This window comes from Protopterus annectens, chromosome 4.part0 (assembly GCF_019279795.1).
Source record: "Protopterus annectens isolate FY-2018-M chromosome 4.part0, PAN1.0, whole genome shotgun sequence".
Taxonomy (NCBI): domain Eukaryota; kingdom Metazoa; phylum Chordata; order Ceratodontiformes; family Protopteridae; genus Protopterus; species Protopterus annectens.
The window spans coordinates 850,474,017-850,500,601 of NC_056733.1; the positions used below are offsets into that span (position 1 = coordinate 850,474,017).

Here is a 26,585-nt window from a genome sequence, read left to right on the forward strand (position 1 = left end):
ATAGGGGGGAAGAGGGTGCGTGCAGCTTGCACACTATTAAAACATACATTCCTGTCAAAGAAAAAAAGGTTAAGTTTAGAACCATGTATCACATTGTTAAAATACACTCTCCTGACAAAAACAAATTGATCAGCATAGAAAGATCAGAAGAAAATAAAACATGGCTTTGGTTAGAAAGAAGAGAAAACGTACATTCTTAAGGGATAAACAGTTGCTATGTTAGTAAAAGAAGACTGTAGACAGAAAAAACACAGCTAAGTTATTCAAAACAGCATGTATAAAAACTAATAGGAATTGTGTTACCAGAAAATAGATGTTATGTTAGCAAAAGAAGTCCCTACAGAAAGTGATAGGGATGACTTCTTACGGCATGATAAAGAACCTTGTTGAAAGATTCTGGCTACTGATGTAATGAAGGACAACACTGTGGAGACAGAAAAGGGGAACAACATAGTGATAAGCTCCAAAATAAAGAAGAAAGAGAATCTTAGCAGAACCCCAGGTATCCCTATATGAGGTTACAACAGAGGGGTAAAGGTAAAAAGAGAAGAAGAAATTACTATGGTAAAAGGAAGTGCCAAAAGCAAAATAAAAGTCATTGTCATGAACTGCCATTTGTAGATGAAGAATTAGGAGTAGGAGAAGAAAGATCTATACTTTTATTCTTAGGTAATGAGGCTATACCTTCCACTTCATGTCAGAGTACAAATGAAAGTGTGCCTGATTTTGCACACTTACAGATAAGCAATGAACATTTTCAGAAGGTACAATGAGAAGATAATATATTAAGCAGGGCAGATAAAACAGCCAAAGCAGGAGAAACACATGAGCAGAGTGGCCCTATACCTTATGCATACTTTGAGTGAAAAAATGTCTTACTATGCAAGGCACATAAAGAGAAGAAATTATACACCAGCTGTTCCAAAACCTTTTAGAAGACTTGCAATGACATGGCACATAATCATATCTTGGCAGAACAAAATTAAAGCTAACATTTTAATACAGTTTTATTGGAATTGAGACTGTCTATTCAGCATCATCAGAATGTTAAAAGACTGTATCACAGTCTGGGTTCAGTCTGATGCCTAAGCCTACTACTGAGCTGCCATTTAAGTGGAGAGTCATGGAGCTTGTAGGTCCATTAGTTGTTGTTGTGTCTTTCGGCTTTTCCCGGTTAGGGGTCGCCACAGCGGAACTCCGGTCCGCTAATGATTGGCAGTAGATTTTTACGTGCTGAGTTGCCGGCCCTGGCGCACAACCTTCAACGAAGGTACGCCCATTCACACATGTCTCCACACAGAAGACACTCTAGCTGAGAATCGAACAGGACATCTTACTGTGAGGCGACAATGCTGCCGCAGCACCACCACCGCAGTATTGTAGGTTCATTAGTAAAGTTTGGTATGGCTACAATACATTCTACTGATTCTTGACTATGCTACAAAGTTTTCAAGCCCCCATAAACCCTGAAAACGCTTCTGCCTATGTAGAACTGTTCACAGAAATCCTGTACAAGCATATTAATAACTGCATAGAGGTAGCTGTACCCACCAGGAAGAAGTACAGAACTAACTCAAAAAACAAGTCACCCTGGTGGAATCACAGAATCAGTCGTCTGTAAAACAAGAGGAAGAAAATCATGGCAAAAATTAGGAAGTGCAGCACCCAGCAGGATAAAAGTACTCTCATCAACATAAACAAACAACACAGAGGACAAATAGTCTACCAAAGCCAAATCTGAGGTTAGTTTGGCCTCCCAGACCAAGAACAACCACAAAGCATTCTTTAGCTATGTCCACAACCTCAAAGGCAATACACAGTTGTGTGCAGAGCTCATTGTAAATGGAGCCACCTGTACTGAGCCAGAAGATATAGCAAATCTCCTGGCTGATAAATTCAGCTCCAACTTTACTCCTCTCTCCCCCTCAACCTTCCCTCAGGAAATATCATCAAATATAACTCACCCTACTATCACTAGGGAACAGGTCCTTAATGCTCTCTCTAAGATCAAGAGCACTGCATCAATGGGCCAAGACAATATCCCACTATTCCTTCTAAATAGCATGAAACTCAACCAGGGCCTCTAGAATTACTATTTGACTATAGTCTCCAAATAGGCTTCGTGCCTCATGAATGGAGAAAGGCAACAGTCATCCTTCTACACAAAGGGTGGGACATCTATAGATGCTGGAAACTACAGACCCATAAGTCTCACTAGTCTTATATGTAAAGACATGGAAAGAATTATCATGGAGATGATCAGCAGAGATATAGTAAACCTCCAGACACTGGACCCATTCGGCAAGGGCAGATCCTGCCTACTCAACCTGGTGGACTTCTTTGAGAAGGTCACCAAAGCAATGGATGAGGGCAAAATTGTTCACACTGCCTACCTTGACCTGGCCAAGGCATTTGACACAATACCCCACTCAGGCATTGTTGACAAACTCAAGAGGTTAGGTACAAACCTGTATGTCACCCACTGGATAGCCCACTGGCTCATAGACAGGACCCAGGAAGTTAGAATGGGGGAGTCCACCTCTAAAAATAGTCAGTCACAAGTGGAGTCCCTCAGGGATCAGTCCTAGGACCTCTTCTTTTTGGCAATTACTTCTCAGAAGTCAAGGCCAATGTCAGTGGTCTCTGGCTGACTAAATTTGCAGATGATTGCAAATTAGGAGCTGTCATTGAATCTCACACTGACATAAATGTTCTACAGGAGGGACTGACACAAAGAACCAACTGGTATCAGAATCATGGACTAAACTAAATACCAAGAAATATGTAATAGTGTCCTATGGGACGTCATCCATCCCTGGTAACTATCATATTGATAATACACCCCTTAGAGTTGACCCAGTAGTCAGAGACTTAGGGACACACATAGATAGTAATCTAGCCTTTGATCATCATGTGTCTACAGTGGAGAGGAAATCATTCTATGCTGTGCAATTTATAAACTAAGGTATGGCATCTATGTCCAAGGAAGTCATTGTTCCACTGTATTTGGCATTCATCAGACCTATCATTGAGTACAGTGCCCCCTTTGGTATGTACCTAACCAGGCATATCCAACAAATAGAATATCCACAAAGATTCCTCACTAAAAGAATACAGGGTGTAAGTAATATGTCCGATGCAGACCACCTCAAGGCCCTATCCCTGTATTCTGTCTACTACAGGCTTTTGAGGGGAGATCTATGCCTGGCATACAGAGCACTGGCAGACTGTACTCTGATGAACCTCCTGCATATCCACAAAACAAACAGCACCAGAATTACCCGTTCTAAAGACTTAAACCTTGCCTGTGATATAAATTGGACCTGCTAGAGAGATAAGTATGTATCCCAGAGACTACCCCATCTATGGAACAGGCTTCCCATCCATGTGAAGCAGAGTTCCTCCCTAACCCAATTCAAGTGCAACTTGGACAATTGGATGGGAAACCAGAAATTCATCCCTGGTTTGGCACCTATGCCTCTAATGGACACAGGTAACCTGTAAATGATTCATCTCCCAGGCTAATGCTTACACTTACCAAGGGTAGCAGAACTTGTCAGAGATTTGGGATGCATGGCTAGGCTTAAAATGGCCCTGGTGATCGTTAGCCTAGTAAACACCTATGAACGTATGAACCTATAAAGGTAGAGTAGTTGAGGAAGCTAGAGATGATGGAGATTAAGTACCTGAGACAGGAGTAGGATACACACTGTGGGACAGATGAAGAAATGAGGACTTCAGAGCAGAAGCCAAAGTAGCTCCAATTGCTCAAAAGGTCAAGGAGAACAGATTACAGTGATTCAAGCAAATGTGCAGAAAAGGAGAAGACTACCCCTGCAAGACAGAAAGGGAGAAGTCAAGAAGAAATGAGGTCATCCAGCAAAGAGGTGGATGGATTATGTGAAACAAGACATGTGAAAGTCAGGCATGACTGTCAAAGAAGGTAGGAGAGTGGCATTGAATTCAGAGTGATGGTGACAGTTGACATAACACACTGACCCCATATAGAAAATGGAAAAAAGGTAGTTGGTGATGATGATGATGAGGGATATCCAAAAAAATACTCACAGACTAAGAATTCCTATTTATGTCCAGGATAATACATTAGCTTTAAAACAATTAAGAACATCTTAAGATCTTTCAAACTGATGGGAAATTGTAGTGATTTAATAAAACTCTGAAGCCCGTACTGAAGAAAGCAACAGAGACTGATGGCAAGAAATGGGTACGCATACTTCCCTACATCATGTCTGTTGTAAGCAAGGTACCATAACCTTCAACAGGGTTTACTCCATTTGAGTTACTGTATGAGAGACAATCCCAAGGCTTGTTGGACATAGGTAAAGAGACATGGGAAGAAGAGAAAATCCTATTTAAAAATGTAAAAGCACATTACACAAACATCAATTACAAATCCCTCAGCTAACAGAAGTATAAAGAGGGGTATTAACATCAAAAATAAAGGAAATTTAAATTAAATAAAGAATGAGGAAACCAGAATACATGGGAAAAATCACTGTATTGATGGAATCCCAGTCAAGGTGTAATAGAAGAAGCAACAATAAATAATAAAAGTATGTCTAGTACTTTTTTAACAATACTTTTCTGGGTGGGATGTGCCCTTGACATGGAAAGAAGCACTAGCGATAGTTCTACCAAAGGAGGGGAAAGATCTTTTTGATCAGGGGTCATCCAGACCCATATAAATTCTGAATTATGAGTACAAAAGGTTTATGATGATTTTTAGCAAAAAGATTGGCAATGATATTGCTAAGAATAATGGGCTTACATCAGTGTGTATGATTATAGAAAGTAGCAAACATTTGACAATATTAATGGAACTCTTATGGTTTCAAAGAATACATTGAAAAATAATAATATAGCATTAACAGGTATGAATGTTGAAAAAACATTTGGCAAAGTGAGCTGGGAATTTATGAAGAGATCATTTGAGGCATATATGTTTCCATTAACATGGACAATATTAATATATCTGATGATGTCCTTTTCATTCTTCCTCACTTATGGGTTACGGATCTGATCCAATCCTCAGATTTGACTCGGCTACATACTTCAGACTTTGGCTCCAACTCTCGTGCTCTTCCTCTACCCATAATGTCCTACTGCATCCCTATTGCCTCAGATCTCATTTGCTGCCTTCACAAATAGACAGGTTCCACTCTTGGGCACTTTTATTGGTATTGTGAGTTTGATTATCCTCTTTTACTAAATTATTGATTTTTCTTCCTCTCTCTAGTTTTGCTGATCATCAGGGTTATTTGTCATTTCTTTCCCTTTTCTGTAACTTTTCATAGTACTCTCTCTGTACCATTGCTGATATTGTTTCTATCTCTTACCCTCCTCTTTTGGGTATTTCTTCCTACCATAGTTGGTAGTTTATTTTCTCTTCTAGGTTATTAAAAAATCTTGCATTAAAAAAAAACTTGCTTAACCTGTTAGTTTTTCTTGGTTATGTTTTTTTTTTCCTCACTATCTAAATTATGTCAGATAAACCCACAGGCTTTAAGAAATGCACTGCTTTTGGGCACAAGATCCCAAACTGAGATGCCCACAAGGAGTTCATTTATTGCCTTGGAGCCGAGCTCTTGGACACTTCATTCAGATTATGTGCTACATTTAATCCAAGAACCCTGACAGTCAGAAAGAATAAGCTTATTTTAAGGGGTATTTTCCTTCTTCTTCCACTCCAGGGGCTCAAACCCCCTCCAAACCTAGTACGTCTGCTCCTCTGGAGCACCAAAAGTGTTCCCACTCAAAGTCCCCTAGGTCTTCATCAGAGACACCAAAAAATACTGGGAAGCTCTTTGATCCGACCCCTCTGGATCCAAAGACTTTTTGACATTCTGATCTGAAGCCTTCAGATCCTAAGGCTTTGGTTCCTACAGTTATTACAATCAGTCCAACAGCTCCCCCCCCTCGGATCCTAAGTCATTGGATCCAAAGCCAGGTACTTCCTTTAAGAGTTCTACTCCCAAATATATTATGAAACCAATTTTACCTACCTTGCCTGCTCAGATGCTCCAGATACCACAGAAGCATTCCAAGGCTCTTTTCACCTTTTCCTGTAGGTCCTCCAGAAGCTTGTCAGAAGCAGATGTGGACAGGATGATACGAAAGTTTCTCAGAGCTCAGATCCAGATGGAGGTCTTACAAGCTCTGTCCCCTATCAGATCTGTGAGTACGCCTGTTACATCTAAGACTATTGTTTCTCCTTCTCCAATCCATGCAGTGGTTTCAGAGCCCAAAGGTCCAAGATCCCTGAGGGGCTTAGCATTAAATCTGAGGAAAGTTTCTTCCTCCACTCCAAATGTTTCCCTGACTAGTTCTGCTCCACTACCCTCAGATCAGAAGGGGTCTCAGAGCTGAAGTGTCGATGTCTGATCCGAGGGGTAGGTTCAGCTCCAGATTTGACAGATTCATCCCTTCCCATAGGAGCTTCAGGGCTGGACAGTTCGGATGCAGTTCTCAACTTGAGGCTTGGATATGGGAGGGGGGGGGGTGGCCCAGATCTACCTTCTTTGAAAACTTCAACTCCAAGGGGGGTAGCTCTGGGTTTCTGTCCATCCCTTCAAGGTGGTGGAAGGGGATTTTTCTCTGCAGAGAGAACCATCTTCTTATGTTTCAGATTCTGCCCCTTTACTCTAATCGTTCCGAGTTCTGAATCAGTCACACCTATGCTACAGGAATAGCCAGTTCCAATGAGTCTCCAGCTAGTTCCAGTGGGGGAACTTCCCCTCTCTTCTGACACCTCTCCAGAACATCTGACAGAAGAGGTGCCCTTGAAGAGGACATGTAAGAGAAGACACATAGACTCCCCTATGGATTATCTCATGAAAGACTCCGATTTTGATGAAGGAAAGGGATCCCCCGATCACCACAAGATGACATCTCCTTTGGAGATACCTTAGAGATCATGAAACAGAAATGTGATTGGTCTTCCCAAACTCCCTCTTCTGAAGAATCAGTGTTCTTAGAGGCTTTTGGTTCTGGCCCGTCTACATCTTAGGTAACCCCCTTATGGATGAACTTATTGATCTGGTTTCCTGCTGGGCATGGAAGGAGTCAAATACTGTTAAGCCAATCCCCAAGTCCCCTGACACGTTTTTGGCCCCAACTGCAGACAGACCTCACTGGAGCAAAGGAGTCCCAGTAGATGCTATGGTGGTGGTGGCAGCCACTAAGAAGAGCTAGCAGAAAAAAGCTTTTTTGTCCCTCTACCTAATAGAGAGTTCAGAGCATTGTACAGATTTGGAAAGCGAGTGTACGACTCAGGTACTTTCACTCTGAGGTCGCTTAATTATCTGGTGTACTTTGCTAGGCTTCAGAGAGATTTGACTAAAGAACTATCAAATACTCTCTCTGAGTTCATGTTTGCTGAGGCTTTCAAAAGGACTTCCTCTCAACTGGCCATTCTTATCTATTTCAAATTCTTCGATGAGATTAATCTCTCACACAGCTGAAGGGACCTCATGAGCAGACAGTTCAGGCATCACCATAAGGAGACACACCTGGATGTGGCTATCCAACTTTGACAAAATCCCTTTAAGATGTCCTTTGTTAATGCCTCTGTGATGTCCCCACTATGGGCCTGTAATGAAGGAGCCTGAATCCTCACCACTGACACTGGAGAGGGATGTTCACTTGGAATACAAATGGATACACTCAGTATTTCCATATCCTGACATCTCTGCATCAAGCACAATTTCCCTTAAGAGCACACAGGCAACACACTCATCCTGGTGCCTGGGTTTGTCTCTCCCTCTCTCTCTCTCTCTCTCTCTCTCTCTCTCCAGGTCCCCAGTAAGGCTTCCCACTGGAACAGCTGCAGAGTTTAAGTCCTCAGCCGAGGGTCCAAGCCAAGTCCTCCACCACTCTCTTTGTGAAACCACTGCTTCATGTCCTTGCTGCAAGTAGCTGTCACACACACTCTTTGAGAATTGATTTACACACACACACACACACACACACACACACACACACACACACATGCATGCAGGCACACACCCACACCCACACACACACACACACACACACACACATGCATGCACACACACACACACACACACACACACACACACACACACACACACACACACACACACACACACACATACCTGGGAAATTTTGGCTGGCACAGATTACCCACTCTACCAACTTTGCCCAGACTATAAGGTAGATTCACCACCACCAGTCACTTACTATAAGGCTCTTAAAAGTGCATCCAATTATACTGAGTATAGTTAATACTACTAAAAATTATAATGTTGGCCAAGCAGTAAGACTTTCAGGAGTGGTTGCAGCATCACCAAATGAATATAAGTACTCTCAAAGATTAAATATTTCATAAAAGGACCAGCCACAATGAAAGGTTTAAATATATTTAATAATGATAAAATCACATGAAAATATGAAATATCTATTTACAGTAAGCACCACACTTTCAGTCATTGGAAATATTAAAAATAATACAGCTGGAAAGATTCACACATTTACAGAAAAACAGTACTTAACTATTCTCACCGTATTTTCCTGACTAATCTAAAGAATTACTATTCCCTGGTTCACTTACTAGAGCAAGGCAGGATGAAGTAGGTGAGGGATCCTTCTATGTTAGGTTCCAAGAAACAGACTGCCCTTGAGACTTCAGTCTACTCTAATATTAAAATATTATTTCTGTACAGAATGACATCACATGCATCTGGTCATCTGACTTCTGGTTCCTATGCAACCCCCCATTGCTAGAAGCTTCAGGATTTATCATATACATGTCAATAATACACACATACAGAGCCGTGCTAAGATCTGCTGCAGCTCCTGGAAGTCATAAAACAATTTTAAATCTCCATCCTTTCAGAGTGGCAATTTGTTCACATCCATGACAATGCAGGAAGCTTCCTAATACAGACGTTTTGTTTCTGGTTGCATTCAAAACTGTGAGATAACGTGTTTCTGGCCTAGGTATAGTAATTTAATTTTCTTACTATTTCTCAAAGCCAGGTGGATTGAGATTAACCTCTTTTCTTCCAGTATCCTCTGTTACAATATATATGTTTAAACAGTTACAATAATGCCTGTACATTTGTTTTCTTTGTAGCAGGGCAAACAGTTGATACATTTTTAACACAAGCAACTTTACAAATACATTTTTCAACTCAAGCATCTGTGCAAATTAGTTTGATATACAAATAACATATAATTCTTTACAAAATTCCAGCTAGCTGTGCTGGCATATGTTACACATACTCTGCCCTACTTCTCCTGGCATAGCTGGCAGTACCTCCTATTGTCACACCCCTATTTGATGACACTTCCTTGTTTAGACCATCAGTAAAATATACGCTTACTTGCAGCGAACAAGAAGGAAAGACCCTGTCTACCATGGGGATCAAGTTTTCTACACCTCAATGGACCTTCTCTAGGAAGCAGAAAGGTGGTAAGAAAATGTGGTTCCATAAATCTCAGGGACCATTCTACGATTTGCATGGGGAAATTTTAATGGTAGACATCACTCTAGAGGCAGAGGAGGCCTGCAGGACCTTGGCTTTAGAGATTCTCTTTCAGACAGGCCCTATCAGTGCTCCTGAAGTACTGCCCAACTGTCCAACTCTGGAGGCAGTTGGTGGTCAGTTCTTTTTGTACCTAGAAACCTGAACAACAATCACAAGATATTTATGGGTGCTACGAATAATATCCAGAGGTTATTACATACCATTTTGCCTTCTTCCCCATTGTCAAAGGAAGAAACTTTTGGATATTCCACCCAGTCAGCGGAAGGCCACAGCACAAGAAATATAAAAGTTGCTGGAAAAAATAGTTATCCAGAAGGTCCCACCAGACCAGATAGGATTCAGAACTTATTCACACTTCTTTATAGTGCCAAAGAAAACAGGGGCCTCAGACCCATTTTGGATCTAAGCAAATTGAACCAGTATATAAAGAAAGCAAACTTCTGAATAGTCATGGTTCAGTTCATCCTGTCTTATTTCAGGACATGTAAAAATGTGTCAAAATAAACAGATATTCCAGAAGACATCTCTGCTTTCAGCTGCAGGCCAGTTATTACCAATTCAGAGCTCTGCCCTTTGGACTCAATACAGCCCCCAGGGTGTTTACCAAATGCATGGCAGCAGCCGTAGCTCACTTGACACTGAAAGGCTTCCAGGTGTTTCCATATCGGAATGACTGGCTCCTTACTGCCTCCTCCAAGCATCAACTACAACATGCCAGGAACTGTTTGCTCCAGATTTGCATCACTTTGAGCATTATGATAAATCTTGCCAAATCAAATCTTACACCAGTTCAGATTCTGGAATTCACTAGGACAGTTTTGAACACAAGAACACAGATAGCATCTTTACCTCTCCACCTCATTACTTCCATCAGAAACCAGGTTCAGGATATCCTTTCTCATCCTTCTCCTCCAGCAAGATTAGTGCATTTGGGTTGATATGAGCTGCCATAATACTGCTCCCTCTTGCACGCTTCTTTATGTGGGACCTCCAGTGGACTCTAGCTGTACAGTGGTCCATTCTATATTAATCTCTTCCTTTTCAAGTAAAACTCACCCTGATTTGCAAACAACACATTCGCTGGTTAATACAATCCAACAATCTTTTTCTTGGCAGACCCTTTCTTCTATCATAGAAAGTAGCCACAGTGACACGGAAGCTTCTCAACTGGGGTGGCAGGCATTTCTTGGTAAGAATTGTCCAATGCATGTGATCCCCCCAAGAGACCAACTTGCATATCAGTGCTCTAGAGATGAGAGCAGTCCTTTTAGCATTGCAGGCATTTCAAGATGCTCTTCCCATGGGGACTATTGCAGTTCAGACCGGCAACATGTCTATAGTCTGGTACATCAAGCAACAAGGGGGAACTCAATCTTATCCCCTTTGCAGAGAGGCCATGAGGGTTTGGGAATGGATGATCTCATTGGACCTCTTTCTAACAGTGATGCACATTCCAGGGAAAACCAATGTGCTTGCAGACAAACTAAGAAGATCTATAGAAAACATAAATCCAAGCACTTCACCAGTTTCTTCCTTTATTGCTTAGCGATCTGGTACCTCGGCCTTTCGCCTTCATGGATCACAATAAATGCATGTTTCAAACAAATATATATACACATTCAATAGCAATTAACACAAACAACTGAATCAATCAATCAGTTATACAATTACATATTTAAAGTAACATTTTAAAATTACATCAAAAAAAGTTTTTCTATCACAAAATTCAAGCATATGCATATAAATATAATAAATACTTTATATTCATTTTATTATAAGGAATGTTGCACAATTAAATACCCAATTCAAGATTAAGTCCAAAGGGCTTCAAAGTCTTAAACTTTAAAATCATTTTGGTCTCTAATTCAAGCAGTTTATAAGAATAATCCCCCCTCCAATGAAAAATGGTTTACCAAGCACACAGAATTTTAAACTGTGTGAGGAACCACCATGTTTCTCAAAGAAATGCTGGGCCACAGGACTAACTTCACTGTGATTTCTGATGTCTTTTAAATGTTCTAAAATACGGATTTTAACCATTCTTTTAGTTTGCCCTATATACCAAACATCAGTGCACGAGCAGCCCAAAATATAAACCACCCCTATCGATCTGCAGTTGAAGTAAAATTTTGGGAAAAAAGATATACCATTTATAACATTTACATTACTAACCCTATCACATAGGCTACAATGGCCACAATGATAAGTACCTGGGGATAAGCTATTATATTCATTACCTTTCAAAAAATTATAATTTAACAACTCTTTTAAATTCTTTCCCCTCTTATAAGAAAAAGTAATATGTTTGGGAAAGAGATGACCAATATTATCATCCTCACTAATTAAGTACCAATATTTTTTCACTATTCTAACTAGTTCATCCGAAAAAGGAGAAAATTTAGTAACATAAAATAACTTTTCCCCATCATCAATTTCCTTATTATTAAATATTCTTACTATTGGCTTTTCCGTAGTACTCATAAAATTTAAATATCGATGTGGGCTATCATGAGTATCCCCAAGTATCCTATTTTTACATCTTAACAAATGATCTTTATCATAACCCCTCTCACTAAGTCTCAACTCAACATTATTCAATTCATTAACCCTCTCAACCTCATCACTAGTATGATCAAATATTCTTTTAAATTCACCTGAGGGTAATGAATGTAATAAATGTCTAGGATGCATGCTAGTAGCATGTAAGAACATATTCACTGAAGTTGTTTTCCTAAATGGCCTAAATCCAATATGTTCTTCATTATTATATAGAGTCACATCCAAAAAGTTAATACTTTTCTTATTGAGCTCATAGGAGAAGGTTAATCCATGTTCATTTTTATTTAAAGTCTCAAAGAAATCCAAAAAATCCTTAACCTCACCTCTACAGATCAAAAAAAGATCATCAATAAATCGCTTATATAATATAATATTATTCTTATAGAACAAAGTAGGATAAATAAATTGCCTTACAAAAAATCCCATATAGATAATAGCATATGAGGGCACAAAAGCAGCCCCCATAGCTGTTCCCTTCAGCTGCAGAAAAAACTCATTATTAAAACAAAAATAATTATGAGTTAAGCAAAATTCAAGTAAATTAACTAAGAAGGTAGTTCTGGGTCCATCACCCAGCATTTCCATCACTGCTTCCAACCCCCACCTTTTACTGATGTTAGTATATAGCGATTTAACATCAATGGTTACCCAGTAGTACTCTTTGCACCATCTAACCTGAGATAGTTCATTCAACAAATCTTGAGTGCTGGAAATATGTGCTGTGACTTTACTCAAATATGTTTTAAGGTAAAATCCAAAAAGATATTAACATTACTTAACAAAGAACCTATTCCTGACACTATCGGCCTACCTGGGGGGTTTTCCAAACACTTATGTACCTTGGGCAAGGCATAAAAAATAGGTGTCAAAGGTTTCTTAATATACAATTTACACACATCCTTATAATCAAAGAAACCAAGATGTTCCCCTCACTCTAGTAGAGTCAAAAGTCCATTATTATATTCCATTACTGGGTCCTTCCTTAAATGTTTGTATTCAACCGTATTGTTTAATAAATCTGCTATCATTTCACAATATTTCGATTTATGTAAAATGACCCAGTTTCCTCCCTTATCAGCACATTTGAAAATAAATTCATTTTTAAGTTTCACCATACTCTTAAGAGCCAACCATTCATTTTTACTTAAATTTTACTGCTTTTTATTCCTATAAAATTTATCCAATGTTATAGAAACGTCTTTAAACAAAACTTTAAGAAAAGCAGTAATGGCAGGCACTTTAATATTTGGTACAAATTTTCTATCAGAAACCAAATAAAGCAGTGTGAGTTTACCATAACCAGTGTGAAAACAATCAAAATTCTCTGTTCCCTCATCCACACAGAACATTTCAGCAACTTCATAATCATATATTGATAAATTAAATAATTCATCATTGTCAGGATTACTCTCATTCAACGAAACATTCTCCGCAGAGTTAGCAGCATTATTCTGAAAAAAAAACTTTAAGATACAATTTCCTTATAAATGCCTTTAATTCAATATACAAATCAGCAAAGGAGGGAAAATATGTAGGCACAAATTTATTGCCTTTAGATAGTACAAGTTTCATATCATCACTGAGAATTAGATCAGATAAATTAATAACAAATAATGTCCGTTCATTGTATTGACTCACTTGTCCATTACTTAAAATGATTTCTGCCCTTTCTACCATTTCTTCCCCGATTGGATTTATTGGTCTGAAAGGAGTTGTCCGTCCTCGAAGAGACTAACGTACCATTTACGCCCTCAGTCTCCACATTGGAAGAAGCTAAAGAGTCAGCAAAAGTCACATTTTTATTAACAAAGTTATTACCATCTTGTTCCACTGAGGCCGCCGATATGCTCCGTCGCTTCTGATAACCTCTCCTGCCCTTTGACCTACTACGTATAGGCTCACGTTGCCAAGAAAAAAGAATACCAGTCTCACAGTCTTTCATGTCTTGTATGAGCTTATTCCTTTCCGCTGAATTATTTCAGTTTCTAATTTAGATATCTTTTCATTAATTTTAGAGAACTGCACTCTAAAACAGGACTCCTCCACCACCTCGTCCTGTAGGTGCAGTATCTCAGTCTTTAATTTATCATGCGCTCTTAAATTCCATTTAACCAATATACGGAGCCACTTCATAGTACATTCTAAGGAGGCTTGCTTCCATTCCTCGAAGAGGTCATATTCCTCTTTCATAAATTCAGTGGCAGGAAGCCGATCAATTCGCAATCCCCTCGGAGTTAAATTTAAACTAATGTATTTCTCCAGGAGATGAGTATCAAGGAATAAAGCAATTTCTTTGGCCATTAGTCTCTCTAATTGCTGGAAACGGCCATCCGACTGACTATTACCACCAACATTCCATGGATCCACAAGAGTGAACTATTTTTCACGCTCACTCATCATATCAGCAAAATAAATAGCTCCTGGCATATCAGACTGCCCAGAAGCTCCAGTTGTCTGTGACATCCTGAAACTGGTAAAAAGCACCGGAATAAATTCACAAATCCAAAACACCAGCACAAGAGTTATATCTATAGAAAACACAAATCCAAGCACTTCACCAGTTTCTTCCTTTATTGCTTAGCGATCTGGTACCTCGGCCTTTCACCTTCATGGATCACAATAAATGCATGTTTCAAACAAATATATATACACATTCAATAGCAATTAACTCAAACAACTGAATCAATCAATCAATTATACAATTACATATTTAAAGTAACATTTTAAAATTACATCAAAAAAGTTTTTCTATCACAAAATTCAAGCATTATTATGCATATAAGAAATAAGAAGATCTATTCTCATGCCTCACAAGTGGTCTCTCAGTCAGTCTGTAGTGAATATGATCTTCAGGCATTGGGACCAACCTTGCTGTGACCTATTTGCCACCCCTCTCAACAACAAGTGCAGCAAGTACTTTGCTCTGATCCCCCTCTCAGGGGGAGTCACCGAGAGATGCTGTTCTTCACGCTTGGTCCTTAGGTCTCCTTTATGCTTATCCTCCTCTTCCCCTGATTCCAAGATTTTTGCAAAAAGCAAACAGGCTGAAGAGCTCAGTAATCCTCATTGCCCCCTTCTGGCCTCGACAAGTATGGTTCCCCTTTCTATGGTCTCAACTTCATTATCCTTCACAGACACTGGAGCCTATTCAGGATCTCCCCTCTCACCTATCGGGGATTCAACACCCCAGCATTCAAGCCCTCAGGCTGACAGCATGGGTTCTCCACTTCCAGTAATAGACAGTCCAGGCTGTCTTCCCCAGTTTGTGACATTATTTTTGGCTTCTCAAAAGGATTCTACCAAAAAAGGTTATAAAAGTAAATGGAAAGGGTTTTCTATTTTGGTGTCAGATAAGGAGATTGATTCATTTTCTGCACAAATTTCAGCGATTCTTCATTTTTTCCAACTCTTCAAAGATGGAGCTAGTTTCTCTACAATTAAACTTCATTTGGCAGCTATTTTAAATTTCTACCCAAGGAATAAATCCTTTTTCATTACTTCCTCTAGGTGTGTAAAGCTTTTATGAAAGACATTTTTCTTCTGAGACCTCTGATAAAAGATCCCTCACCACCTTGGGATATTACTGAAATACTTGAAGATTTAACACAAAAATCCTTTGAACTGTCAGACAAATCTGATGCAAAATTTCTATCATGGAAGACTGCTTTCTTGGTAGCTATAACTTTGGCAAAAAGAATATCTGAAATCCAGGATCTTTCAGCAAAACCCTCCTTACATTGTTTTTCATAAATATATGGTTTCTCTGTGGACTAACCCTTTTTTTTTTACCTAAAGTGGCTTCTGAAATTAACATCAACCAATCCATTCACTTGCCAGTTTTCTTTCCAAAATTTTCCAATAAAGGAGAGTATATGGTACACCTCCTTGATGTGCACAGACAACTATGTTTTTACCTTCACAGAACAAAACAGTTTAGAAAGTCAGACCAGCTTTTTGTATCTTTCTCTCCAAATCACCTAGGCCAACCAGGTTCTAAAGTTACCTTAACTAAATGGATTACAGACTGTATCTTATGGATTTACTCTCAGATGGGTATGACGTTACCAAAACCTCCCCAGCCTCATTCAACTATATTCATGGCTACTTCATCTGCCTTTTGGTGATGAGCATCTATTGATGACATTGGTGAAGTGGGGTCTATATTATAATATCGACATGATAAAATGTCGAATCCCACTTGTTCGTCACGAAAATGTTGAACTCCAAGGTTCCTGAATAGCCAACTCACCAATTTCTTTCCAACAGAAAGAAATCAGTTAGCCAAACATTAATGCCACACAAAAACAAACATATTTAACATTAATCCAATGGAAAGAAATCGGTGATTTGGCCATTTGGGAACCTTGGAGTTCAACATTTTTGTGTCGAACAAGTGGGATTCGACATTTTAACATGTCGATATTATAATATAAAACCTGTGAAGCCGCTACATGGTCCAAGACTCATACCTTTGTTTCACATTACAAATTGGACATCATATCTAAAAATAGAGCCTCCTTTGGTTTGGCAGTACTGTGGCATATCCTTCCATGAGTACCAACCAAGGTCAATGTAGCTGGCGACTCTGTCACATAAGTGAGGAAGAATGAAAAGAGTAACATCAGATTTATAAGTTATGTACCCACCATAACTAGGCATCTATGTTGTCCATTTTCATTCTTCCTCAATTTCCGTTATGTACTCACCATAACTAGGCATCTGTGTTGTCCATTTTCATTCTTCCTCAACTTCCCTCCCATCAATCCCCCATCCATTTTTCTTCTGGAAGGACCTATTGGACCATGTTTGGAGCCTACAGTTCCAGGTTTGAGCCCTGTCTTTTCTATCAGGCTATATATGTTTCTCTTCACTTCAGCCGCGGTGGTGCGGTGGTTAACATTGTCACCTTACAGCAAGAGATTCCCCAGTTCAGTTCTTGGCTGGGGTGCCTTATGTGTGGAGTCTGCATGTCCTCCCTGCAGTCACGTGGATTTCCTCTGGGTGCTCCAGTTTCCTCCCACATTCCAAACATATGCAGTAGGTGGATTGGACACACTAAATTGTCCATAGGTGCGAGTGTGTGTATAAGCAAGTGGTACATATGAGCTACTGCAGCAAGGCCAGCCACCTAGCGGTGTAAACTTGGCTCAAGATGATTGTCACTGTTAAAAGTGACACCATGACCCCATCTGCCCATCTGCAAAATGGGAAAAAGGGGTTGAGGATGGATGGGTATATGTTTCACTTCTATTATTGGAAAACAGAGCGGTAAACTTGATCTGAGGCAATAGGGATGGAGTAGGGAATTATGGGTAGAGGGAGGAGCTCGAGACTAAGATCCAAAATCTGAAGTATGCGGCCGAGTTGGATCAGAGGATCAGATTGTATCAGTAACCCACAAGTGAGGAAGAATGAAAATGGGCAACACAGATGTCTAGTTATGGTGAGTACATAACTTATAATTAATATCTACAGAGAAGTTCAAGCCATGGTGAAGTGTGGTGTTGAGCTGTCTGAAGCATTTAGCCTTGCAAGAGGAAATAAGCAGGGATGTCGCCTTTCATCATTATTCATTAAATTGTATTTAGAGCCATTATCCAGGAACACGTCAATCAAACATAATTGGATATAAATGGAGAAATACTAATGGGAAAATAACCCTTTTTGCAGACAATATAATCTTATATTTTACCAATCTGGAACATGACATAAAAATTATATATCTAATAAACAGAAATATTTTAATAGTATAGCAGGATATTAAGTAAATGAAGAAAAATTAGACATTATAGCAATGAATTATGCCTTCAGCACATAACTTGGTATAGAACTTCTCCTTTTCTGGAGTCATAACATTATATAATGTTTGGGAATTTGACTGAAATTGGATGTTGAGCAGCTAAAAGACGTGTGGGAAGAAATTGCTGAGAAGATTAGATTTTAAGTAAGATAAGACCATGGTAATTGTTATTTTTGGACATCAGTAATAAGATGCAAGTGATTATGTTGTTTTTAGTCCCCCTGTTTTCATGTAGGTTAGGCTTATATATGTAGCAACCAAGAGGTCAAATATGGAAGTACATCAAAAAGAAAATTAAGGGGTTTGTTTTGGATTACAAAAGAGAGAATGCAATGGCAATAACTAATACTGACAAAGGAATAGTGTGGTTTAGGACATCCAGATTTGGAGACTTTCTTTAAGGCCATGCTACTCAGACTAATATATTTGATTCAAAATATGGAATATATGCCCATATTGAAGCACATGGTAGGCATAGTGCCAAACAAGGAAGCAACAGGGTCACACGTGTGCAATCCTGGAGTTAGTATTTGTAAATAATTATATGTCATTTGTATATCAAACTGATTTGCACAGATGCTTGTGTTGAAAAATTTATTTGTAAAGCTGCTTGTGTTAAAAATGTATTAACAGTGTGCTCTGCTGGACAGAAAAAATATACATGCATTATTGTAACTGTTTAAATGTATATGTTTTAGCAGAGGACACTGGAAGAGAAGAGGTTAATCTCAAACTTTGAAAATAGTCTGAAATAAAATTACCTGGCTTAAGCCATAAAGATTCTATCTTACAGTTCTCAATGTAGAGACAAAAAGTCTGTACTAGGAAGCTTCTTGCATTCTCTTTGGGGTGACTTAATTACTACTCTGGAAGGATGGAGGTTTGAAATTGTTTTATGTCTTCCAGGAGCTACAGCAGATCTTAACAATGTTCTCTGTGTATTATTGACACATATGTGCTAAATCCTGTCAGTTTTTAGCAATGAAGGTTGCATGGGCACTAGGAGTCAGATGACCAAATGTATGCAATGTCGTTCTGGAATCCATCACTAAAATAATCCTTAATACTAAGTGAGACCAAAGTCTCAGGGTAGTCTGTTTTTTGGAACCTGACACAGAATGATCTCTCCCCGACTTCATCTTTCCTTGCGCTAGTAAGTGACCAGGGAATAATTATTCTTTAGAAATATAGTCTTAGTTAAGTACTTTTTTTCTCTATATGTGATAATCTATTAATCTGTGTTATTTTAATAGTTCCTGTGGCTGAAACTCTGGTGTTTATTGTAAATATACATTTAGTATTTTCGTGTTCTTTTCTTATTTATTATTAAATGTATTTAGTCTTTTCATTGTTGCTGGTCCTTCAGAGAATATTTTAACCTTTGAGAGTACTTATATCTGTTTAGTGACTCTGTGGCCACTCCTGAAAGCCTTACTGCATTGGTCAAATTACTACTATTTGTATTAATATTAATTTCACTCAGTATAATCGGGTACCCTTGTAAGATCCTTGAAGTAATTGTCTTTGGAGTGTCTAGTGGTGGTGTAACTAGGTGGCATGGCTAGTAAATCTGTGTCAGCCTTTCCAGGTGTGTGTGTGTGTGTGTGTGTGTGTGTGTGTGTGTGTGTGTGTGTGTGTGTGTGTGTGTGTGTGTGTGTGTGTGTGTGTGTGTTTGTGTGTGTATGTGTGTCAGCTGCTTGGAGCAGGGACATGCACTGGTTTCACAAAGAGGGTGATGGAGGACTTGGCTTGTACACTTGGCTGAGGACTCAACCCTGCAGCTGTGCCAATGGGGAGTCTAACTGGGGATCTGGAGAGGGAGAGAGAGAAACCAGACCTCATATTGAGTGTGTTCCCTGTGTGCTCTTAAGAGAAATTGTGCTTGATGCAGAGAGCTGCATCTGGAAATACTAGGTGTATCCATTTTTGTTCCAAGTGAATATCCCTCTACAGTGTCAATGGTGAGGATTCAGGCTTCCTGATTACTGGCCCAGAGAGGGAATATCACATGCCATACTAATTATCCATTTTTCAACAGTAGTTCTGTTCTCGATTAAACTACAAACTCTACCAAAATAGGTCTTTCATTTAGGATTCTTCTATCCCTTTCTCTTTGTCTATACTCTGATATCAATCCCTGGTAGGGAAGGCAGTCAATTGCCTATAGTCCGAATGTCTTCTTGGCCTCATCCCAATCAAATACCTTTCCCTCTCTAGTCATTTGCTCCAAATACCTGGGTTTCTTTTCCAGTTTTCTCCAGTAAATTCCAGTCTTTCCCTATTCTCTATACTCCTTCTTGCAGTAATCTCTAATGGCAAAATCTCCTTTCATCTGTCTTGTGTTGGTATAGCTCTAAGAATACTTTCTGCTTATCTTTGAGTATAATATTCTATATGTCTGTTATTATCATTAAGGATCTACATCAAAAATCCCTCTTTCTCCTTATTTCTTGAATTTACCATTCCATCATTATCCATTTCCAGTTAGAATTGTAACTTTATGTTTAGTTTATATATGTGAACCTTAACTGCATAGCTCTAAAATATCTCTTCAAATCAGGTAAGTCAAAACCATCTTATTCTATTGGAAGGATCATCTTACTTAACCCTTGCTCTTTCCCCTCCCAGACAAATTCCTTCAACTATTTATTTATTATTATCCGCATCTTCTCAGTTGATAAAAATATGCTTGACCTGTATATAAAGCTAAAGGGACTAAAATATTTTCACTGCTTGTATCTTGCTTTCCATATCCATGAGCAAGAGCTTCCAGTTTCAGTTTTTGTATCATCTTTAGTGTCTTCCCACATATCCTTAGCTATTATAACAGAAGTCTTTTTAATCCATATTCCTAAATACTTCATCTTATTGTGCCCCCATAAATATGGGTATTGATGATCCAGTTCATGAGTGGGTGCATAATTTATGTATATGCCCTTTCTTTTATCTTCATTAATTTTATATCCCCAAAAGACTTGAACCTGTGTCAGAATGATCCACAACACTGAGATCTCTTTTTCTGGATCTGTTTGGTACAAAATAATATTGCCTGCAAATAAGGCCAGCTTTTATTGATTACCATGCCAATTATATCCTTGGATTGCTGAATCCTTATTTTCTTTGCCAGTTCAAATATAAAGCAAATAAAGGATGACACCCATGCCTGGCTCATCTGTTCAGACACAACTTATCAGAGAATAACCCACCCACTTTAATTCTTGCCTCCACTCCCTCATATATCCTCCTAATTATTGTATCAGGGAATGCAGATGTTTCAATTGCCCTACCAATAAAATTCCAGCTTACTCTGTCAAATGCTTTGTTTGCATCAAGACCCACCAAGGTCAGTATTTTCTTATATTCTGCTTCTGTCTGGATCATCATTGTTCTATTAATGTTGTCAAATATTTGCCTCCCCTCCACAAAACCACATTGATCCATATCTATCAATTTTGGCAAAACCTTTTCCTTTCTTTTAGCTAGTATAAATATAAACACTTTGTAATCATGGCTTAAAATTGAAAGGGGTCTACATAAAGTTGGGTATGAAGGGTCTTTACTATCTTTAGGTATTATACCCACCTTAGCTTTCTTCCAACATGTTAGACCTTCCCTTCCTTTTAAAATACTGTTAAGCAAAACCTTCCAGATCTTTATCACTTTCTTCCCTCTTAACTTTCAAACTTCTACAGGAATACCATGTGTTCATGAAGGCTTTCTTGCAGACTGATTATACATCACTATTTTTATCTCCTCCTATCTTAACTGTTAATCATTGAGCCTCATCTTCCACTTTCCTTGGCATACTTAAGTCTTCCATAAAAACTTCCTTTTGTGTTCTTTCTTGATTTACAAATTTCTCTGCTTTATATAAATTTTCATAAAATGTTCAAAATATGTCTAATATCTCTACAGGGTATGTGGTTATTCTTCTTGTTATAGGTTCCCTAAGTTTGGCGAAAATCCTTTCTACCTTCTGTTGCCTAAGTCATTGTGCTAAAAGTTTTTGTGTTCTGGAGTTGTTATCAAAAGACAGTTGCTTAACAGTAACCTTTTTAAATGCATGCATATTATCCAGATAATCCCTCATTTTCTTTTTACCCGTCTGCACTTGTGCTTCTTTTTATTCTGCAAACCTTTGCTCTTTGTCAGCTCCTTTAAATAATTCCTACTACTTCTTAAGCATATCTCTTTTTCTTTTATTTCTACCCCATTTTAAACTCCATTTTTTTATTACTAACCAGCTTTAATTTGTGCAGAATTTTCTATCTTCCTTAATAATTCTCAAATAATTTCCTCTACCCATTCTTTAAATTCCTCTCTTTTAAACAATTAAGTGGGAAAGCACTGGGGTCTCATCGCTACTTCATTGCCACTCATTATTACCTTAATTTTTATTGGTACCTGACCTGAACTAGTTTTTGGATGTGTGTCGAAGTTTTCAATTAACGACACAAGTTATTGTGAAATATAATTCCTATCTAGTCTATTTCAGTTATTGTACCTTGGGGAATAATATGTAAATTATCTCTTGAGTTTCTAATACTGATTTCACGTCTTCCATACCAAATGTTTTCAAACGTTTTTTCATAAATATAGCCTTGTTTGTTATATTTTCCCTTCTTGGTCCCCAAGGCATATTCACTCTATTGCAAACTAAGTTTCAGTCCCAACTTGTAAGTAATAGTCCCTGCCGAAAAGCTCCATAATAGCAGTTTTTGGTAGAATATAAATACATGCCAGCATAATATTCCTCCCTTGCCATTAGCTCCTTACTAACACAACTTTACCATTATTATCTTCTTCTTTCTCTTCCATCACTATTGGAGCTCCTCTAGCAATTAGTATAACTGCTCCCCTTTTCTTTTTTCCCTGATATTCTGTTGAACATCTATCCTGAAATCTTTTCTTTATCAAGTCCACATGCTCATTTCTTTCCAGGTGTGTCTCTTGTACCATTGTTATTTGCACTTTGCATTTATTAATGTAATTCAATACCCTAACTTTTTTTGTCTATACTTGTAAGGCCATTTATGTTCCAAAATACTATGGATATTGTAGCCATTATGATAAGAAGTTATTGCTCACACCTATTATACATGACAGCTTTTTTGAATGTGATTTTCCAACTTTTGTGTTATATGCACACACTAATGTTCAGCAGGCTGATTTTTTATACAGTTGTTTCTTATCATCTGCATTTGAACCTATGTCACATTTTCAAGACTTTTTGTTTTAATGAAAACCCTCAAACAAAAATACATTTTCAGAACACACCAACAACCTATTGGCTAAGAACAAACACACAAAACGATGTACATCTTAAAAAAAAAAAAGTTTAACCTTGTGATAGGAACAATTTCCCTAAATCAACAGCAGCACCCACAGGCATTTCCTAACCTAAAATTAATGTTACTCACACTAAAGTATATGTTACAGCATGTGCTCCAACTTACACTGGTTGCTGTCTGTTCTTTTCTCATCTCTATACCCCTCCCAGATTAAAAAAATAGCTTTTATGCTTTCTGAAAACATTAACTTTTAGCCTTAAGGAAAAATGACCTGACTATCCTTAAATGAAACTAAATTATATACTGTTCTGTTAAATACATTGCAGTATTATGTTTTTAGGAAAGCTGCTATCTCTTATTCACTTAATAATTTCAAACTTTATTTTTTCCTTAACTGCTTGCTCTTTTACCTTTAAATTTTGCATTACCCTCAACAAACAATAGTAAAAACTCTCAAGATTAATTGCTTGCACCTGCAGACAGCTCACTTCCGTGGAAACATTGGCATAATGGTCAAGGCATATACCTTAAAAAAAAACAAGCTGCAAAGTTTGATTCTCACATGGGGTAATTGGTTAGGCTTAAAATAGCCCACAAGGGTAGTTAGCCTAGTATTAATCTATGAATATAAGAATATACAACTGCCTAAAGCTGCAGATTTCTTAATTTCCACTGAACATTTGCTCAATTAAAAACAAGCTAATATCATTGCATATGCAAGAAGCTTAGCTATCATGAAATGTTTTAAACAATTATTATTAAGAGCAATATTTTACTTAGTTACTTTTTCCTTTTGGTGTCCTTCTAAACATTAAGGGCATATAGTGGGGTATATGCTTTACAGTCCACACACAAGCTTAACAAAGTCAACAAAAGTCCAATCATTCTCAGCCACTTTTTTCTTGAAAAAACATATTTCACAAATATGATTGATGCTTTATAATCTCACATTTATTCACTAATGTCAGTGTTGCTGGTCTTCTTCCTGTTCATCTCCATCTCTCAACACCAGACTCTGGTTCAAGTCCAAGGTACTCCCTAATCTTCTGGTCAACTCCTGTGCTTTTTTCTGTTTCTCAAGCATTTTCCTTTGAAGCATTGGAAAAGGTTTCACTGGCAAAGTCTCTCTATGAGCGTTGTTGTCAGAAGAATGAGAAGCAGCCTTTTAGCTGATGACTCAGTGGCTCACATTTTGCTAGATAAACCTTTGTATTTTCCACAGCCTATTCTGCATCAAAAATGCCTTTGATCCTCCAGAAAAAAAATACTGTGAAGACAGCTGGATACAGCAGCTTGAATCTTTCACCTGCCTCTTGAAATTCCCTGATTGCTGGGATAAATGGGTTTCTCCTCTGTCTGGTGTTCAATGAATAATCATTTTTTACAAACACTCTGCTGTGTCCAATTTTTAATACGTTGCCCTTCTGCCACATTTTTTTCTGAATCAGCTCTTTCTGCTGGTATGATTGCACCCTTACTAATACAGGTCTTGGTTTGGAGCATACACTTGATGTGCCCTTTCAACTTACAAATCTTGCTGTGGAATACCAGTCCAATTGCTTATTTGTGCTTTCATAAAATTAATGCAGTCTGTTCCTTCCAGTTTCTCTTGTAAAGCATAAAATCTCAGATTTTCTATGTGTGCTGTGCCTTCTTAGCTCTACCATTTTTAAATAGTTATTCTTGAGAAGTCTCATAGTCAGCCAGTCTTTTCTTCATTTCAGTCTCTGATTTTTGCAGTTTTATCAGTTCATCTGAATAGCTAGTTAAAGTTTCTTTTTGTCTAGAGTTTTATTATTTGAGTTGATATACTCCTTCAATGTTTCATTTATTTTAATAAGATCTGAATACATTTGATTTATCTTTCCTCTAAATTGCACCAAAGCCAAAGCTTAAATTTATTTTTGCTGAACAGCTGCAGGGTTCTTCCCAGTCAGTGTTTTCTCTTTGCCTTTTCTAGTTGATTTTCTTTCAGGTTCTCTAAAAAATTGGCTTTGGTAGCATCCAGGCAGTGCACTTACTCGCCAGTAACTGGGTTTTACTCAAGTTGACAGAATTACTAGCTCTAATTTCTTAGTTTCGTTTTTTCACACTGGGAGAGCTAAAATTAAGATGGTGATCAGTGTGCAGCCATCTTAAAAGTCCCAGATAGTAGTTTTGTTGAGACACAAATCATAGATTGCATAATTGAGGCCAGATCAGAAGTGGTAGACCAAGAAAGAGTAATAAATAAAGCACATGAGGCAATATAAGATTTGAAGAGACAATATAACATAAAGGTAAAAATAACATGGAGTGAGCGATTAAATATATTACAGATTATCAGTGGTAGGAAATATGTCTTAAAACTAGATATGAAATGGAGAAAATTTTGAATTTTGCATGGAAATGTTTGTACAAATATTTCTATACCTCTGCAAGACTTCAAAAAATATCCCCACAGATAAGAGGTGTGTTGGAGAGGTGATGGATCGGAAAGAGATTCTTGGGAACATATATTTTAGGAATGTATGGATTTGCTTCAGTAAAAGGGTCTTAAATATGTTAAATATTGTACTTGGAAGATAATTTAACCTATTTTTGTTGTGAAGGTGTAAAATAGCATGTACGAAAGAGGTGAAAGCATTTTTATGTTCAGTGTTGACAATAGCTAAGATAGCTATAAAAAATACATATAAAACACACAAACCACCAGTAAGATTGGTGAAAGCAATGATTACAGAGATTAAAATATTAAACTCTCAGATATTAGAGATCAGAAACAAAACTCCATAGAGAAAACTCGTGCTACATGAGATTATGTAATGGAAGTTGAGCTTGAGGAGGACATTGACATTTATTTACTTATTTATTTATTTAACATTTGTTAACCGGGCTGGTCCAGCTGGATATATTTCCATTTTCAGTGGAGGCCCGGGGAGAAAAGCTCCAATTTCAACAACCACCACCATAGCAAAAAAGGTTTAAAACTGAATACACATTAGTCTAATAGATACAACATACATCAACAGCTCATTTTACAGCATGTAAGTCTAGGGCAGTCCATAGACATTATTAGAGGTATCTTTAAAACCTAGATAAAAATAGTTACACAGACAGTAACTTTCCTATGATTAATTTACTAAACATATTATCAGAAAAATAGTTAAGGAAGAAAAGGAGGAGGTATAAAGCAAAATCAGGAAATACTACCAACAGGGTACATTCTTAGCTAAGTAGAAAGGATAATAATTGTTGTCAAGTAGTAGAGATTATTTGAGTTGCCTCTAAAGTAGAGGGATAGACAGAAAAGAGAAGAGAAGAGTAGAATGGCAAGAAATGACAAGAGATATCTAAAGATTCAGTCTGGGAAATAGCAAGGGCATAGCCAGTGATTTATAAGATATTTCTTAAGATTTTGCTTAA

General features: G+C 38.0%; 1 protein-coding gene across 1 annotated transcript in view; it reads left to right on the top strand.

Annotated features, from left to right (window-relative positions):
* LOC122799619 (CMT1A duplicated region transcript 1 protein-like) overlaps positions 1-26,585 on the top strand; it is a 922,387-nt gene that overhangs the window by 582,016 nt on the left and 313,786 nt on the right. The window lies entirely within an intron of this gene.